This window comes from Cricetulus griseus, chromosome 4 (assembly GCF_003668045.3).
Source record: "Cricetulus griseus strain 17A/GY chromosome 4, alternate assembly CriGri-PICRH-1.0, whole genome shotgun sequence".
NCBI classification, from domain to species: Eukaryota; Metazoa; Chordata; class Mammalia; order Rodentia; family Cricetidae; genus Cricetulus; species Cricetulus griseus.
Window position 1 is genome coordinate 178,485,014 of NC_048597.1, and position 12,870 is coordinate 178,497,883.

General features: G+C 39.9%; 1 protein-coding gene and 1 pseudogene across 1 annotated transcript in view; one reads left to right on the forward strand and one right to left on the reverse strand.

Moving 5' to 3' along the window:
• The window catches only part of Rab8b (RAB8B, member RAS oncogene family), a 74,457-nt gene that overhangs the window by 24,702 nt on the left and 36,885 nt on the right, over positions 1 to 12,870 (reverse strand). The window lies entirely within an intron of this gene.
• LOC113835246 lies at positions 994 to 1,085 on the forward strand (annotated as a pseudogene).

Consider the following 12,870-nt stretch of genomic DNA (forward strand, 5'->3'; position numbering starts at 1 on the left):
CAACCCTCCTGGCTTGTTCCAATTTCCCAAATGACTAAAGCTGAAAGGAGGAGGAACTGTCACAAAGCCAGCACCAACAACCATAGTGCAGGCCTCTGTGAGGTGCATGGACATACATCCAGGCGAAACACCCTCATACATGGATAAAATTTAAAAAATTATAAGAATAAAATTGAAGAAAATAATTATGTCTCTAAAACACAGCTTTCTGAAGCACTATATTTAGGGTCAAAACCTTCTTCCTGTTTCAATAGACTTTTAAAGAGCATCAGTTTTTGGCAGCGAATAATACAATAATTTGTGTTCAAAATGATAGCTCTGTGTGTCATTCATGAGCACTCGATGACCCACCCACAGGCTATGTGTGGCTCACCCAGCTGGCAGCCCAAACCAACATCTACCTTAGAAGATCAGATTCCAGAGCTGTGTCTACAATACTCAAATACACCCAATAGGATTTTTTTTTTTGATGGTTTTAAAATAGACTTAGCTTGCCCATTATTCACCTATTCAAATAACACAGGAAACATATTGTAAGAAAACATTCCCAAGGGATTCAAGGTCATTTTCATTTTGATGACTTTTTCTGAATTGATTCTTTTGTTTTGTTTTGTTTTGTTTTGTTTTTCGAGACAGGGTTTCTCTGTGGCTTTGGAGGCTGATCTGGAACCAGCTCTTGTAGACCAGGCTGGTCTCGAAGTCACAGAGATCCACCTGCCTCTGCCTTCCAAGTGCTGGGATTAAAGGAGTGCACCACCAACGCCCGGCTCTGAATTGATTCTTATGCTAAACGGCTGTTTACAATTGATTCATGTTATCAACTATAAGGAGGCATAAGAGGGGATAGGACCACAGAATCACAGGCCTGTAAAGAACCTTGGAGATTTAACAGTACAGGTTTGCTTTTATGGCTAGGAAAACAGACCCGGATGCAGGAATTTAATCAGTCTTAAAGACCAATACAGATGATGGATTAAAAATTAAATTTTGTGTGCTTGCTTCTTCAGCACATTGGAAAGACACAGAGATTAACATGGCCCCTTTGCAAGAAAGACACACACATTTGTGAAGCATTCCATAGTTTTCATCCATTTGGCACTTCATCTTGAAGTACTGCCTTCTACGGGAATTATTAGAGATACCAGGTAATGTAACAGTAACGGGATTTATTTTTTAAAAAAATTCTGTTGTGTGTGTAATGTGATTATGGGTTTTTAGGCCATGACAGATATGTGGAAACTGGAAGACAACTTTGAGGTATCTACTTTTGCCCATCTTTATATAGTGATCAAGGTCAGGTTGCCAGCCTTACACACTAGACATTTCACCCTGAGCCATCTCAACTGATGCTCAAATAAGATTAGTTGATACATTATACCAATAAACTGTTGTCTTCTCAACTGTCATCTAAGGATGGAGGAAAACAGGATAGTATGAATAATAAATTCTATTTGCAAATGAAAAAATTAAATTTCGTTATTTTATGATCACGACTGCCCCAAGAGACATGAACAAAAATGTAAAGCCCGTTCTTTTTAAAGGTCATGGGAAAATACAGGCAACACCTGAAATGTCCACCACCAGGAGAAGAATACCAAGAATACACTCTTGGTATTTGAAGAGTGACTGCTCTGAGGCACTAACAATGCCACACCTATCAACATGGCTGAATCTAACACAACATAACATTAACTGGAAAAAAAACAAAAACAAAAACAAGTTGCAGAAATATAGTCTAATTATTGCTGAAAATATTTTAACTGCTAAAAATAAAGTCTATTTCCTTAGCACATACATTCATGTGTAAAGTAGTATCATTTATACTTATATCAATTGATAATTAAAGCATTAAACATGGGGTTAGAGAGATGGGTCAGCAGTTAAGAGCAGTAGTTGCTTTTCCAGAGTACCAGGGCATTCAATTCCCAGCACCCACATGGCAGCTCACAACTGTCTATAATGTTAGACTCTGGATCCAACGCCCTCTTCTGGCCTTCATGAGCATTGCACACAAAAGATGTACAGATACTCATGCAGGGAAAACACCATACACATAAAATATTTTAAAAAGCACAAAACATGCATGAAAATGGTCGGTAGCAAATTAAGGATAACTATTACTTCTGGGAGGAAATCAAAGGAGGATTAAGTTGAGGATTCACATGCGATTGATTCTATTTTAACTAATTTTTTTAAAAAGATTATCTCTATTCTAAATTGTGTGTGGGGGGGTGTGTGTTGTTTGTGCGAGCGCGCAGGCACACATACCTACCTAGATGAGTGCAGGTGTGTTGGGTTCCCCTGGAGCTGGAGTTAGACCTTGTGAACTGACTGACATGGGTGCTAAGAATTGAATTCACATCCTCTAAAAGAGCAATATGTGTTCTTAACTGCTAAGCCATCTTTCCAGCCCTATAATTTTATAAATTTTAAAATTAAGCAATGGGTAAGCGGATATGAGTGTTTTATATTACCAGTACTTTCATGTACACATAAGATTTTAAAATGTTTTATTTATGTGTACTTGTGTGTTGCCTGTGAAGGTATATGCACATGTGTGTATTTGCAGAAGCTAGAAGAGGATGTCAGGTCCCCTGGAGCTGCAGTTACAGGCAGTTGTGAGTTGTCCAATGAGAGTGCTAGGAACTGTACTAGGGTCCACTGGAAGAGCAGCAAATGCTCTTAACTCCTGAGCCATCCCTCCAACCCCTTTCATATACATTTTTTAAGCTTTTTTGAAAACTGGGTGTAGTGGTGCATGCCTTTAATCCCAGCATTTAGGAGACAAAGGCAAGCAGATCTGTGAGTTTGAAGCCAGCCTGGTATGCATAATGAGTTCCAGGACAGCCAGAGCTTCATAGTGAGACCCTATCTTGGGGGAAAAAACCCAAAATCAAACAAACTAAAAATGTTGTATGAAAGCAAATATTATGGCTGGGGTAATATTATGGACCTCCAACCCATGATTAAAACAAACAAACAAAAAACATTGTGTGTGGCACTATGTGTCTGGAACCCCAGCACTGTGGGGCAGTGATACTCCATGGTAGGTGTGGCCATGACAGGCCTGACAGCCCAACAAGCCTAATCAAAACAACAAACTCCAGGTTTGTGGGGACATCTGTCTCAAAAAATAATGCCAAAAGTAACAGAGGAAGACACCTGACATTGTCCTCTTAGTCCCCCACATACATAAACACCAAATAAAAGGTTAAAAAAATGTAAGGCAAATATTAGTTATTTGGAAAACAAACATGAAGGCAGGCATCCATTCACAATACATAGGAAAGCCATGACAATTTTTAGTAATGAAAGGGACTTAAAAAGATCCAGCCACTAAACTGGGTGGTGGTGTCGGTGGCACACACCTTTAATCCCAGCACTCGGGAGGCAGAGGTAGATGGACCTCTGTGAGTTCGAAGCCAGCCTGGTCTACAAAGCTACACAGAGAAACCCTGTCTTGAAAAACAAACAAACAAAAGATCTAGCCACAGACAAAACAGACCCTGCCACCAATATAAAGGTTCTGTGAGCCCCATAGTGTTACCATGTTAGGAAGGCACTCTGTGTGGGTGGGGGGCTGGATCAGATAAAGGAATCATAATTTCCCATTCAGTGAGAGAGGGAAGGAGATCCCATACCTTCCCCCATGGGGTAAGAGAACAGGGTTCTGCTAGTATCTCTGAGAAGAAAGCATTTTCTGGAGATACCCACAGGACACAGGGCTTCAAGGCACAAGGGAGGTGTGCCCTGGAGTGCCTTCTCATTCACAGTGCTGCTTACAATACAATTCTCAGAAATCAGTGAGGCAGCTGAAGCCAGCTGGAAAGATGAGTTTCCCCAGAACTGGGGAGGAAACAAGGAGCCTAGCCCAACCCACAGTAGACCGACTTCACAGGGCAAAGGAACTTGGGTGAATAAGAATGGGTCCCCTTTCATGCTGCAAGTTAGAAATAATTTAACACAGAGAACGAATAGAATGGCAAACTATTGTACACTGAAGTCAAACTAGTTGACAGAGGTAAATACACTACCACCACCCCCAAGAGAAGAAGGCTGCCCTGGGTTAGCTGCTGAGTGTGGGAACTCTCTCTGGGGGGTAGCAGGCCAGCCCTCCTGACCTTTAGCATGAGCTGTGACTTGATGCATTCTGTCCTGTGGGTGCTACAACTCAGAACTACACTCAGTCCTCTCCATTCTAGAGACTCCTGGAACACTTAGGGGATGGGGAACAGGGGCAGGGGGGTAGGGAGTGGGGTGCGGGGTGGAGGGCTGCTGCCTGAATCTTGAGAAGGAGTGCAGAAAGGTGAGAGAGATCTTCAACCTGATTTCCTAGCCACCCCTACTGAAGTTTAGGGGCTTGCTGTTGTGACATGTTGTTTTGCTTTAGGATCTGATCTTAAAACAGTCGCTGCAGGCACCAGAACCATGGTGGGAAAGTACATTATCTGGATCACTCAGTCTTTCACTAAAACCAGAGCAAAGCACAATTTCAAGGCTAGGTTTACTCAAAGCACTGAGCATTTTCTACATGGATTGTCCAATCCCTTTGATGCACTTTATAAGAGGCAGAAATTTAACATCATGTTTTTACAATTAAAAGGGGAAAAATTTACTTCAGTTTAAAAGCACATTTGAAAAACAGCTAGAACCCCCAGGCTGTCTGCATAGGGTTATGTGGTTTGTCCATTTACATTTCTGAGCTATTCCAGAAATGGGGGGAAAGATCCCAAATATTGAAATCTACATATACTCTCTTAACTTAAAAGGTTGGATTTTTATTTTATTTTATTTTACATAAAAGGGTACCCTCTGAGGCCAGTCAGATCCACTGAAATTGTAGTCACAAATGGTTGTGAGTCACCATATGAGTGCTGGGAATCAAACAAGGTCCTCTGGAACAGTAGCCACTGCTCTTTCCTGATGAACCATCTCTCCAGCCCCCTTGTTTTTGGTTTATGAGTCAAGAGTCCCACTATTTAGCCTAGGCTGGCCTCAAACTCAGACTCTTCCAACCCAGCCTCGTAAGTGGTGGGGCTACAAAGGTTTTTATTATTAACAATTCAGACACAGCACAGGCAGCAGTTTGTGCCAGTTTCGAAACTCTCTGCCAGCCATATCTGGCCTATGCTTGTGTGTACTTCTGAACGTGGAGAATAATGAAAGTTTATAGCTGGCTTCTAGGTGATTACTTAAAATCTCTAATTAGTGAAATAGGTAAAAAGGAGTCACAGACTGAAGTTTCAAAATATTTTTTTACAAAGAAAAGAAAAAAACCTAAAGAAAACATATAAAAGTAGAATTATAATTAAGAATGCTACTTAGATTTTAAAGGGAAGATTAAGGCATTATTCATTTATAAATAAACATTCTGTGAGTTTTAAATCTATTGTCATCATGTAGTCAGAGTTACTTACTTTTGTGTCCTTATATTAAAATTTACTATTTGCCTTCCAGCTTGAACATTTTAAAGTCTAATATTTAAGAGGCAAACATTTAGATAAGACTTTAGATGACCACTGACAGCCATGCATATTTATATTAGCTCAGTTAAAACCATCCAGAGAGCATATTTTTTAAGGTGAGCTAACAAGTGGTCAAAAAAACACAAATTATCATTTACAAAGATGCCTAACATACTAAGAAATGCTGCAGAACTTTTCATATTTCTTCAGTTCTTCTTCTCTATGAATAGGAAGTGGCAAACTAAGTCTCATTTGTGGTAGAAATTAACCATGACACAAATCACCGCTTCCTGCTTGAAAAAGCTACACAGCTTTGCACTATTTTAGAATTTTCTAATTATATCAATTAAATGTGGCCTTCTTCATAAGACTCCTGTACTTATTAATTAGATCTGATTGGACTAACAAGAGATGGTAAATCAGGAGTTAATTCTACAAACTGGGGAAGAGTTCTCAATTTTTCTGTAGGCCACAAACATACCTCACAGAATGAAAATACTACAGTTAAGCACAGATTAATTTGTTTGGCAGTGCTGGAGAGAAAACCTCAAGCCATGGAAATACTAAGCAAGTACTGTAGCACTGAACTATGTCCTGAACCTGTATGTGTACTTTTATTTTAAGAACTTACATTTATGTGCTTGTGTCTTAGTATTGTTGTGACAGGCCTGACCATCCTGGGGTTTTCTGGAGGAATATGGAAGACTAGAAAAGCAATTGAAAGCTGTAAGTGGGGTTAAGAGACCATCCCAGCTGGGGCTTTCTAAAAGTAGAGCTGAGAGCTACGTAGAATACGGAGACCTGGCTCAAGAGGTTTCAGGGACCAATGTTAGCAACCAGGCTAGAGACAATTCTTGTGATACTCCAGCAAAGAATGTGACTGCTTTCTGCCCCTGCCCTAAGAACCTGCCTGAGGCTAAAGTGAAGAGTTTATACTAACTTGGATGGCAAAGATGATTTCAGGACAGCCTGACAGTGACTCTGTCATGTGGTTATTAGTGATCACTCTTATGCAGGTCTACAATGAAAAGAATGAGCAGGGCTAAAATAAATTTAAAAAGGTACACTTTGAGGAGAAAAAGTATATCAGGAAATTTAATGTTGGAACCAAGTCTTTTTTTGTTTGTTTTTGTTTTTGCTTTTTTGAGACAGGGTTTCTCTGTGGCTTTGGAGGCTGTCCTGGAACTAGCTCTTGTAGACCAGGCTGGCCTTGAACTCACAGAGATCCACCTGCCTCTGCCTTGCAAGTGCTGGGATTAAAGGCATGTACCACCAACACCTGGCTGGAACCAAGTTTTATGCTGGAAAGTAGGAGAAGTTTAAAGAAAGGCCTGATGTTAAATGAAATAAAGGGAGTGGTACACTCAAAGCATCACTCCTTGTACCAACTTGTGTCTTAGTTACTTTTCTATTGCTGTGAAGAAACACCATGACCAAGGCAACTGAAGAGAAGAAAGCATTTATTGGGGGCTCACAGTTCAGAGGATATGTAGATGACCATCATGGAGGAGAGCATGGCAGCAGGCAGGCATGACCCTGGGGCAGTAGCTCAGAGTTTACCCACACTCGAATGCACACACACACACACACACACACACACACACACACACACACACACACACACACGTGTACTTACACACACAAGAACACAAGAAATGTGTCTCAAGTGTTAGTCTGGAAGTAACAATGAGTTTGGCATTTACAAAGAGGGGATTTTTTTTTTTTTAATGGTTTTTTGAGACACAGTTTCTCTGTGGCTTTGGAGGCTGTCCTGGAACTAGCTCTTGTAGACCAGGATGATCTCGAACTCACAGAGATCCGCCTGCCTCTGCCACCTTTAGCAAATCCTACTGGTGTGCGCCACCACTGCCCGGCCCAAGAGAGGATTTTAAGATTATCTATGAACCAGTGTTTTGTCTTCAATTAAATCTCTGTTCACAAAGAATCTTATATGTGAACTACTCTTTCTGAAAACTCCAAGTTTAGAAAGCTCTGAGATTCCCATTTTCTATCCATGATTAACTCATGATCACCTCAAGAACCAAACTGCTCAAAAACGAAACCAGTTGCATCTTCTCTGCTCTATCCACTGTTGCCAAGAAAGCCACCTCTGCAGTAGGAAAACCCCTGTAGTATGAGTCACTAGACTCTTAATTCTGGAACTGCCTTGTCTGGACTTTAACAACTCAGTTGGGTATTTTTCACTCAGAGATGAAGGAAAAACTGCAGTCACTGAAAAAGAAAAAAAAGAAAATCTTAAAAACAAACAGCAAATCCCTCACTTAACACACCACTGAAATGGGGGGAAAAGCAGATTGCCAAATCACTGGAGTTAATTCTAGGAAAAGTGGCAACTGTATTCCAACGATGCTGAAAAAAATATGCATCAAGACATGGAGTGGATCTCTTGGATCTGCCCATTACTGAACATTATCATACTATCCATTCATTTAGAAGTGAGAAGCTGAAAAGAAAAACTGTAAACCACCCAGGTGTGGTGGCGCATACCTTTAATCCCAGCATTTCGGAGACAGAGGCAGGTGGATCTCTGTCAGTTCCAGGCCAGCCTGGTCTATGGAGCAAGTTCCAGGCCAGCAAAAGCTACATAGATCCTCTCTTGAAAACACAACAGAAAGAGAGAGGGGGGGGGAAGACTAGAAATAACAGACTTAATTCACAATATGACAGTATAAAAACTGAAAACAAAGGATAGTTTAATTCCCTCTCAGTCTTAGTTCTTAAACAAAAACAATGTCATCCATGCCACAGGGTTGAGCTAACCTTAGCAATACTCTGATTATTTTCTAGGAAAATTCCAAGTCACTTTGTTTAGAAGAATTTAGTGCCAAATGTAAAACTTAGAAATTCACCTCACCCAGTTAATACAAATCAACAAATTGGGAGTAGGGATCAGGGGAGGGAGACCTGCACCAAATTATTGGAGGCAGAAAGAGGAATCTAAAGGCATACTCCCTCCAGCAAGACCACTCGGCTTCTTCCCAGCTACCTTCTCTGGAGAAATACACAGTAACTAGAGGTTGTGAAATCAACCCAAGAAAAAACTCAAAGCTCTGGATCTAGCAGCAAAGCCTTTTGTTCATCTAGCCAATGCCAACATTGCAGACATATAACAAAATTATGCAGCTCTGTTGCTCACTGCAGCTCAAACAATAGGTGGATAATTAGGACAAGCTACTGATACCAACTAATATTAAAACAAAAGGATGGAGTATGTGACAGTAAATAAGACAAAAATCACCAAAAATGGCACAAGCAGAACACTATTTTTCTACTAAAAAAATGGAAAACTACTAATGATTACATCATTCTGATTTGTAAGCACATTCCCCTGTGATACAATAATTTAAAGCTCAGCAGTGAAAGTCATGTTTTGAATCTGCACTGTCCCTCCCAAGTTCATGTTCTGAGAACTCAGTCCCAGGGCTGTGGGTGGAACGATGAAGGCTGTGGAGCCGTTAGAAGGTGGGACCCAGCTAATGGGAGTAGTTCACTAGGAAGGTTATACTCACTTAGAATCCTTGGTTGGCCACAATGTGAGGCACAGGAGGCTCAGGAAAGCAACCATGCCTTTGCTGTCATGACAGACTAAAATCCTCTGAAACCATGAGCCAAAATAAATCTTTTAAGCTGTCAAGAATCTGATCACAACCATGCAAAAGTAATTAACACACTTTATAACCTCCACGGACCCAATGATGCCTGTCTGTGTATATAGTCAGTTCCCACCTTAAGCTGATTTACAATTTTTTATAACTTTATAGGTGCTGAAGGATTCTATAAAAATTTCTTCCCTGGTTTAGCCTTTAAAGAGAAAGGAGGAGGAGGAGGAAAAAAAAGAGTTTGTATCAAGTAATTGGCTTGATCAATTTAAGATCTATCATCTAAGTTCCAGACCTAGAGATACAATCTGGCCTGGCCCAGTAATGGAGATGAACACATATATTTTCCTTGGTCTCTTTTGTTCACCCAGATAATTGCCTCCTTAAGCTTTAAGAACACAAAGAATGAGGAACAGCTATATTTAAAGTATAAAATGTGGGAGTTGTTGACACATGCTACAGCAGATTTCAATTTTAATCCATATTTCCGTATTTCTCTGCTGCAAGATTCTAGTATGCAAACAAGAGGACAGTGAGAAAGGAGGAGAAATATTGTAGCACACTCATGAGACATTTTACAAAGTCAGCCTGTCACTAATGTTTTGGAGAACCCTTCAGTACCACACTTCATAAATTTTCTTAAGGGACTATGGATATATTTCAAATTATTTTTCAGCTTTTAAAAAATAAAACTAAAGAAAAAATTTTAAAAACATGAAACAAAAAACCCACAAAAAATAAATGAAACAAAAAAAAGAGAAAAATAAAACCAAATTTAAAGTAGGAGATTGCAATAAAGGCCCTTCCACCCCCTCCTCCAGTAGCTAAGTAGGGGCCACACACACTACTACCCAGACATTGATGTTTACTGTGGTAGTATTCACAACAACTGAACTATTGTAACCAACTGAAGTATCTGACAATGGGGAAAAGGGCAAAAGGAAGTGTGTAATACTCACACGACGGAATTTTCTTTCTGTCATAAAGAACTAAGTCATGCTGCTTGCAGGAAAATGGATGGAAGTGGAAATAATCACATTAGGTCAATTAAGGCAGTCTCAGAAAGACAGCTATCATATGCTTTCTATTTTGTGGTTCCTAGACATGGATCTGTAAAATCTTGTGTGTATAAATGACATGAAAGCAGAAGAAAAGCTGCTGAGAGGGACAGAGGGGACTAACAGGAGGGGGAGGGGAAAGAGATGAGAACAAGAGAATAAGCTCCACATATATTTTGTACTAGAAATACATATATATGAATTTTTAATGCATGGATATTTTCACCAACTCACTCCCAGTCTTGGGTGGGAAAATTATTCAATTTATGTTGCCTTTTCTCATTCTTTCGAAACTGACAGTTCTTTCTAGATCTTGGAGATGTATGTTAACGATAACCCAGCGTCCATCAGCACCTGCTTTTCTCAGGCACACATTTCAATGACAAAATATTTGCTTTTTAGATATGTCATCCCCAGGCAATTAGCTGCTCCAACTGACAGGCATGTGAAATATAAGACTCATTTGGAGATCTCTAATCTGAGATCTCTTGGGCACAGAAAAGATGGCCTTAACTCTTAAAATAGCTGGAGTTAAGCAAGTTTCTTGAAAAAAATGGCTTTGTGTGTCTGTCCCACCCTACCCTGTACTTCTTGTCAGAGTAGCTACTGAAGACTTTGTGCCATTAAAAGTGATCTTGGGCTGAGTGGTGGTGGGGCACGCCTTTAATCCCAGCACTCAGGAGACAGAGAGAGGTGGAACTCTGTGAATTCAAGGCCAGCCTGGTCTACAAATCGAGTTCTAGGACAGGCTCCAAAGCTACAGAGAGACACCCTGTCTCTAAAAAAGTGATCTTTGAACATTATCAAGATTATATAGAAACTTTCTAAGTATTTGCTATAATATTATAAAGCAGTAAAATTTAGAATGTGAAAACAGGAGCTTTGCAAGTAATATGCACTGCAGTAGAGTACTTTACATTAGGACAGTGTGTCTACAAGGGAGGACTTTCAAAATCAGGAAGTTGAAATTGGTGCTTACTCTTACATTATCCTTGCATTAAGTAATCTTGAGGAAAACAGTTCATTCACTATAACTGAAAAAGCACCCAGTATGACTATTCTTCAAATTCTGGATTAGAGAAGATCTAGGTGGCTGACCCTGCACAACTAGCTCACTCGCTCTGTGAGAAAAAAAAAAAGACTACTATTTGGGGAGTTGTTAGTTCTTTATTAGCATTTTTGTTGTTACTAAGATTCCTCTGGGAAGTGAGCTGCCCAGAAGCACAGCTAATAAAAATGAAATGGGAAAGAAATAGAATTAATTACGCCCGATTCGAGTAAGAGGGTAATAGCTACTTCCCAGGAGGTATATGGACTGGGGGCTACAATCTCTAGCTACCAAATTGAGAAAATTTGTTCCCACTCCCTAATCCTACACTTCCAGTTTATCTGCTGCCACCTGCAAGAGAAAGTGTGATGAGAAAAGAAAAGATAAACACAAACTTCCATTTACATTATGCGTTTTGTGGTATCTGTACAGACAGACTCAAGTGAGCAGGCATTCTCCCGTAGATGTCATTGCCATTTGTCCACTCTGTCCCTATCTCTAATTAGCTCAGATAATTCAAAGTTTGCCATACTATAATTTATCCAATTAATCTAAGCAGTTATAAAGCAGAAAGGGCAACAGTGCAATCTTTGATAAAGTGAGTTCACTAGACTTTAAAAGCTGCTCAGCTGAGATCAGTTAACTTCCACAAAAAGAGCAAAAGTAACTTTGGTGAATACTCTGCCTTCCTGTGAGATGGGGACAAGGAGTGGAGGTTGGACAGTCTTACTCTCAAACTCAGACCTCAGCCTCCTGAGTGTTGGAATTACAGTCATTTGCAACCACGCCTGGCTTTGTATATTTTTGTTCATCTTTCTATTATAAAATCTCATATAACAGTGGGATGTTAAATCTAAGAACAAAATAAAACAAAAAACAGGCATATGATTTTTAAGTAAATACATGGGTACAGAAGATGGAGAATTCTAAGTTTTTATGTGTCTGGGAAGAAACCCAGAATGATTTCATACATAAACAGTTAAGGACTTTTATTTGTTTCAAAGCAAAAAAGAAAAACATCATTTGAAAATGTTACGCCTGGAATCAACAAGTTGATTTTCAAAGTTAAGCTTGTTTTCCTAGTTTGTGGCTGATCCAAACTGTTTTGGCAGTATTGTAACCCTAAGTTACTAACACAGAAAACAAAAACAGAACTATGCACTAACCATGACCATTTCACAGACACACTGTCATTTCAAGATGTCCTCAGGCAAGCCTGGGGCAGAATTTCCATATCTGCTGGCCACAATTTTCATGCTCCCAATTTGGCCCAGCACAGTCATTAGATCGGGAAACGCACATGACAGTGATGCAAAGAAATTGAGAAACACAGCACAGTGACTGTGTGGTTTTAACCCCAAACAGTCTGCAAGGAGAATGAGAACATGAAGGAAAATACTGCTGGCCATGTGGGAAATAGAAGAGATCACTACCATAGGTCAGCAGTGTCCTGCAGGAATTTCTCAGAGTGACGGGAAAAAGTAGAACACACACATACATACATACACACTTACACACACACAAACATACACACACACATACACACACACATATACACACACACATACACACATATACACACACACACATACACACACACACCATCCTGAAAAGCTGATATTTAATCTACTTTGGGTAAGCAATATATATTTCCTGGCCTGCAGGCTAAAGGCTGAAGT